At 41.7% G+C, this 7,279-nt stretch overlaps 1 protein-coding gene across 1 annotated transcript in view; it reads left to right on the top strand.

Moving 5' to 3' along the window:
* Positions 1 to 1,522: 1,522 nt before the first annotated feature.
* ADGB (androglobin) overlaps positions 1,523 to 7,279 on the top strand; it is a 98,910-nt gene continuing 93,153 nt past the window's right edge. Inside the window, exon 1 of the mRNA XM_036381260.2 lies at positions 1,523 to 1,541. The gene's annotated coding sequence lies outside the window, so the exon portion shown is untranslated. The remainder of the gene's footprint in view (positions 1,542 to 7,279) is intronic.

The following is a 7,279-nucleotide window of genomic DNA, read 5'->3' as shown; positions in this document are numbered from 1 at the left end:
TAATTGCCTCTTACATTTATACGTATGTTTCATAGATACTCTTCCATAGTATTTTCTCTGTCCAGTAAGTATAGGAAAGGGGATTCAGAAGAATAGAAAGTCTGTAATTTCCATGGTGTTTTTATCTGCATTCTGAGACACAAACTGAATCCTGTCCCCCATCTATAAGTTTGCATCAGCATCCAGCAAGGTGTGGAGGTGAACAGCCCTGTGCTGGTACTGAAGAGGTGTATCCAGATGTTTGAACTCACCTCTTTCTCTCCTATTTTTATTTTATTTATTGCCCTAATCAATATTTGATAGCATAATTGTATGAAAAGAAGACCAGCTGTTCAGTTTGAAAAGAAATAAATAAAATTGAAATGTTTACTTGGCTCTCAAGTGAGAAGTGTCCCAAAGTACCTTGTTTAAAATGGATGCTGTTGGACATAACGCCGAAGGAAACGCCAAGCTGTGGAAGAATTCTGTACTTTGAAATTTATGAGTGTATATCTGGCTGCCTGTCATCTTGATATAAATCAAGATCTGAATTTTGTCTAAAATAAGCCTCTAGATGTAGCAACATCTGCCTATTTTTCCTCATGTTTTTAATCTACTCATGCCCTCTGCAATTTGACAAATAGATTTTCATTGATTTTTATATTTGAAAAAGCTTGAATATGAATAGGCAAAGTATATTCTATTTTATCAAGAATTTTCCATCATTCACTACAGATTGGGAAACAGCAAATATGGTGTTAGAAATAGGAGCTTGTTAACAATAGTGCAGTCTCTGGAATGTATCTGAAAAAGTCTTCTTATAAACGAAGTTGTAGTAAACTATCTGCTGAATTCAAAACCAGCAGATTAATGCTAATTTTATCTGACCTTGGTGGAACAGTATTCACTTTGATAATCATGGGCTTCATAGCAGGAGCTAATTAATTGCCTCATTCTGAAATTAAAAAGAAAGACTTGCATAATCTAGCTCTAAAATTTCTCTAGGCTGCCAGGGCAGAACTGACTCTCAGTCAAGTTGCCATGGACCAAGGCCCCCAGGTCCCTTCCTGCAGTGCTGCTGTCCAGCCTGTTTCCAAGTCTGTCCATACATCCGGGGTTGCTCTGTCCCGGGTGCAGAATCCAGTACTGGTCTTGGCCAGACTTCGTACAAGTGGTGATCGCCCAGTCCCCTCACTTGTCCAGGTCTCTCTGCAGGGCCTCCAGCGCCTCTCTGTCTTCGGCAGAGTCGACAGCTTCTCACAGCTGATTATCACGGGCCAGCAGACGAACTCCGTTCTTGGGACGGATTCCTGAGGCTGCCGCAGAAAGCGGTATCTGTTACCCTCCAAGCCAAACCTTTGCCCGCAAAGCCATTCCACGCTGTTCCTTGGGCTCCCCGGGGCTGGGCCCGGCCCCTCGCCTTGAGCCGCCCGCGGCCCCTCCCGCGGCCCGCGGGGTCGCCCGGCAACGCTGCGGACGCGGCGGCTCCGACCCGCGGCCATGGCCTCCAAGGCAGGCAAGAAGAAGGAGATCTCCAGCGGCGCCGGCACCTCCTCCAGAAGGTGAGAGCCCCGGGAGAGAGGGAGGGTGGGCGCGGGAGGACGGCAGCCCCCGCCGGCCGGCCCGACACGGGATGGAGGCACCGCCGTGCCCGGCCTGGGCTGCTGCGGCCGGCCGGGAACATCCCCGAGGCTTCTCTGCCTCGGCCCGGCCCAGGCGGCCGTCGAGGCCGGCGGGCACCTGTGCCATGCGGGCACCTGTGCCAGGCGGCCCTGTCGCCGTGTCACCGGCCGGACACGGGTGCGTGCCCGTAAGCGCCGTGCGGGCAAACAACTTGCGCTGAGAAAGTTCACTTGCTCGCGTGGGGGCTTCAGTAAAAGTGGTTCCTAAAGCCGAGGAGGAGTTTGGTTGCTCCTGGGGTTTTGTTTGTTTGTTCAAACCGGGAGCCCAGCTCGAGTGGAAGTTGTGCTCCCTCCCTCTGCGGTCTTGGGGCGCTCCTGCCGGGCAGCGCCGTCCTGCCCCGGCGGTGCCGTGCGTGTCCTGGAGCACCCCTGGCTGGGCACGCAGACCGACCTTGCACACAGCAAGGGGAACGAGGCCTTCAGCTGCTGCTCGGGAGCCATCAGAAGTTAAGAGCTCACTGAAATGATTTTGGGTTTAAAAGAACCTCGAACCTGTCAACCAAGACAATAATTTTGGAGTGGGGGTGTTCTACTTTCATCAGGGAGAGGAACCAAACTAAGTGCAGTTTTGGGGGCAAAATTAATGACAGTTATAGCACATCAGTTTCCCGTACAGAAAGGAAAGAAAATTCCTAGTGTCTGGAAAGTTTATGTTATGTTATGTTATAAAGAAAGTTTATGCTTTATGTTATAAAGAATCTGAGGAAAGCAAGTATGATAAAGAAAATAATTTTTCCCATTAATTTCTTAACTATCTGTGTAAGTAGCATCTCTTGAGTTATTTTTAAATTATTTGCTATTTGCTGGGTGTTTAGTATGAATTTGTATATTTCTGTGTAAATGTCTATTTCTCCCTGAAAAGTAAATAAATAGAGAATATTGACATTCACTCTCATTGTTTTGCCTTGTGAGCTCTGTTTCTATGGTGTTAGCAGGTTTCTCATCCTAATGTAAGCCTGAATTCATGAGGCTGTTGGGATTCAAATGAAAAAGGTATCTCATGTATGTGCTTATGGCCTTTGCTTCTTTTTTTTTTTCTGCCATACATGAAGGTTTCAGTTGTATCACTTACTTCTCTCCTGAAGTCAATCTCAAATGCTCCTATGTGCTTATTTCATATGTAGTTACACAGCCTTTACTACACAATAGTTTCTTATGTTTTCATGTTTCTACTTTATATTTCACACCTTGATTCCCATTTTGCCAACTTTTCTGTTGCAAGCTGCTAGTATCTAGTTCCTTCTCCCCACTGCACCCTTTGCTTAGTAACTCTGTTGTTGTTCCTGTTTTGGCCAGGGAAGTGGTCACAGCACCAAGCCTGAGAGAGTTCAAGAAGTATTTGGACAGCATTCCTGGGCACATGGAGTGACTCTTTGAATGTCCTGTGCAGGGCCAGGAGTTGGACTTTGATGATCCTAGTGGAATCCAACTCAGAATATTCTCTGATTCTCTTTGATATTCATTCATTCTGTTACCCAGCTTCTTCAGGATGTTTATGAGGCAGAGACAATTACTGTAAAAATTTTGTCTAAATCTATGAAAACATAAGTAATGTAACTATTCCTGTATTTGAAAGAGAAATGGATATTTGGAGCCTGCCTGAGAAAACATTGCCTTGTAAGTTTAGTATTCTGTTGTAATTGCAAGATAGATTTTCTGTTTTATTTTAGAACAAAGCTTGCAGTTGCAAGGACAAAAATGTTAAAAATACTTTGTCTTTTGACTAATACTGTCCTCCTGATAGCAAACGTGACTTGTTTTTTATATGTCTCTAATGATCAAAATACTAAATAAAAATATAAGTAATAGAACAAAAAAAAATACTAATTTTTCTTTTAACAATTTGTAAAAAAAATCCTGAAATCTGTTAGTACTTACCAAACAGAATTAGTGTTATAATTTCATCTGTTGTGGATAAAATTAATGCAGAAATCCTCTGAGAGTAATGTGTACAAACATCTGTGCAATATATTTTGATCACCTTAATATCACTTTTCTCAATTTCTAGTGAAATCAGGCTTCTTATTTTTCCCCACAAGTGTTTAGAACAGTCAGGACAGTACGTCTGCACTGTGGAAAATCAATCAGGATTATGGGTGGATATATTGCATTGTTAGAGTGGGACCTCAGAAACATATGGAGAAGGCAGGAAAATTCCTCTGGACTTGCTAGCCAGACTTCCCCTGGGTCTCTGCAGGATACTCCATTGGGTCTCTCATCATTACTGCTTTCTAATTAGAAAGCAATTCCCTCAGGAGCTAGGCAGCTGCTGGAGATGATGGGCTGAAGAGCTCAAAAGAACTGCTGCCCTTACAGCTTTTCTGAATTGCACCATTAGAGGCTACTGAGAATCTGATCTTTCCCAGGTTTCAACAGCTATGGTGAATAGGAATTGATGTCTTTGATCACTGGAAGAGATTCTGGCTAGTAAGAATGGATAATGAATTAAAATGCTTTTAAATTAATTTGATGAAGCTCTATGCCATCAAGCCCAATCTTCTGATTAAGCCATCAGCAGCTATCACAATTAGGGTTTGGGCTATTAGGGACAAAAATGAGGAGTTAATGGTCAGTGCCAAGAGAGGCAAGTGATTGTGGTAATTGTGGCACAGACAGAGGTCACCAGTGTATATAGGGGAAGGTCAGAGCAATGCTGGAGTACTTTTTAAAGAGATCACTAACTAAAATGTACTGCTGATGTATCCTTAAGGACCAGCAGAGACAGGCTGAAGCCTGCACTGGCTGGAAGAAATTATGTTTTAGCTGTATGCCTGGTTGATTGCAATCAGTAGCAGGTTGCTGCACCAATGCCTCGGATTACCTAATGTTTGTTATTAAGATTAATGGATGGGGGAATAAGAGCAGAAAAAAATAGTGGAATTGCTAGTTCATTCTTCAGTTCCCATGGGCCTAGAATAAGGTTTCGGCCATGGCTTGTGATTGAGGTTTTATCCACTGCCAGCAGCTGTTCTTTAGGTTTGGTAGTTTAGAGAATATAGACTGACCAGATTAATTTTTTGATGTTTTGGGCTTTTTAGATAGGCTGAAAATTGAGAATGGTAAGAACTCATGACTTGTGGGTAAGAGCATGGCAATTGAACTTGAAGCTTTTAGTGGACATCTCATGTTGGTTAATGTAAGTTTTAATGGGCACTAAAAATTTACATGGAATCAGTGAACAAGCCTGCAGAAAAGAAACCTGTTGAAAAGTATATAAATACATAGCAACTACATCAAGCCTGGGAAGTGCTTGAGCATTATTGTTAAAAATACTTATAGTCTATGAAATTATTTGACAGATATTCTAGATATGCCTTTATGCTCTTTGCATAAAGGTTTTCAGTTGCAGTATTGTTTGGGACAAGGTGCTGGGCTACAGGTCACTCATTCTCCCACTCAGCACTCTTGTTCTCCTGTTTGTGGTCCAAGGGGGTAGCCCAGTGGTACATCTTTGACTTGCAACATATGGTGCAACATGTTTTATTTGAGAGAAGGGGTGGCTGTGTTACGGTAAAAACTGGTTACATTCGTGTGGAGGTCCTTATGCTGGTTTTTGACTGTGCATGTGCTACAGTCAGAGTTGAGTGTGGTTTGAAGGTTTATAACCAACTTCTGCTGAAGACTTGAAACAGAGTGAATGTTTTGGACAAAAGACATACTAGCCCTGATTTTGCATTTTTTTTATCAGGTGTACCCATTTTATGGTTAATTCTGCCCAATTTATTAGAAACTGGGCCTTTAAAAAATATAATTAGCTTCAAGTGTCATGGTTTAACTCCATGTGGCAGTCTGACCCACAATGCTTGCTAGCTCATCCCTAGCAGGATGAGGGCAGAAATCTACATAAAAATGCAAAAACTTCCTGCAGATAAAGACAGCTTAATAGGTAAACATCAGAGTAAGAAAAGGAATTCATTCACTGCTTCCCATGGACAGGCAGGTGTGCAGGCATCCCCATGAAAGCAGGGCTTCATCACATGCAATGCTGACTTGGGAAGACAAATGTCATCAATCCAAACATGTGCTTCCTTCTTCTTCCCCCAGCTTTTATTGCTCAGCATGACAACGTATGGTAAGGAAATTCTCTTTGGTTGTTTGGGGTCAGGTGTCTGGGCTGAGTCCCCTCTGGTCCCTCCTCATGCACCCCCCAGCCTAGGTGCTGATGGAGCTGTGTGAGGAGCAGAAACGGCATTGACTCTTTGAGGTCACTGCTCAACAATAACTGAAATATCACTGTGTTATTGACACTATTTCCATCACAAAACTAAAACATATCCCCCCTACAAGCTGCTCTGAGGATTTACTTCAAACCTAGCCCAACCCAGTACAGCTACTCACTGGACTTCACAAGGTGAAGATTTGAATGAAAAATTTTAAACCTTTACTGCATTCATTATCTGCTTGACAATTGTAACTGGTAACATATTACAAGATTTTAAACTCTTACTACGAGGCTGATTGTTGATAACTTGTGGGGCTCTTCTGTCTGAAACAGCTCAGTTCAGATCCTTTCTAACCAGAGCCAGCTAAGGCTTCATGAGACCCTGTGAGTGGTGTATCTTGAGCTACAGCAGTTGTTCATCTCCAGTTTGCAGCTACTGTGTTTGCAGTACTGTTACTACTCCTGACAAAACTGAGGATGTTTTGAGATCATGGTCTCCTGTAGCACACTGTTAATTGCAATCCCAAGATAAACAACTGTTTTGGGTTGAATGCCTGTCTGCAGCCTTTTGGAAGGCATTTCCTGCTCTCTCAAATAATTTAGGCACAACATAAACCTGTGATGGCCCAGGATTCCAGGACATCCAGCTGCATAACTGAAGGGAAAAGTTTCTATGTACCTTAAAATTTAACCAATTGAAATGCTGAGCAAGTGGTACCATCCTGCACATAAGTACTTTCCCCAGACATAGCAGTGTTAGTGAATAAATGTGTTGTGATCTTAGGTTCATGATTGTTCTTCAGAAGTTATTTATTTGCATCATTGACCATCTGCAAGCTCTACTACTGTACTATTGTATTAATACCTAAATTCTAACCTGAAAAAAGCTAGAGATGTTCCTGAAGTTTTTGATTGTCTTTCTTAAGCTTGAAAGAACCTTTCATTTATTTTCATTGTCTATTTTTTTTTGTAAGTAACTCATATTTCCGAGGGTAGTAGTTTTGTTAGTATCACAAAAAAAAAAAATTCTAAATTAGACCTAGAATTTCTGACCAGAAAAGTGAAGCTTTTGCTTTCAGTACCTGTGCTTCATTAATCAAAATTTTTTCAGTAAACGCAGTACACTTTACATAGTCAATTTTTTGACACTTTTTACTCCCTTCTACTTTTAACTTTCTTTTTAGTTTCGTGCTTTGTGTTGAGATAATGATTTTTTTTCCCCAGGTAATTATGAGAAGCATACTAGAATAGCATATAAGCTGACCAATAAGTTTAATTTTTTATTAACTAGATTACATGTTAATTAGAAAATTATGTATTCAAATTAATTTTCCTAGTTAATTCTAATTAAAACAAGGAACCTCTGAGAGCTCAGCTTATTTGATCTGAAGATTTCAAACTTCACGGACTCATGGGCATGAAAATATTAAGTAATTTACTAGTGGCAATATCACAC

The sequence above is a fragment of the Molothrus ater genome, chromosome 3, assembly GCF_012460135.2.
Source record: "Molothrus ater isolate BHLD 08-10-18 breed brown headed cowbird chromosome 3, BPBGC_Mater_1.1, whole genome shotgun sequence".
Classification (NCBI taxonomy): Eukaryota; Metazoa; Chordata; class Aves; order Passeriformes; family Icteridae; genus Molothrus; species Molothrus ater.
The sequence above is the reverse complement of the archived record's forward strand: the minus strand, read 5'-3'. Positions and strand labels throughout refer to the sequence as shown.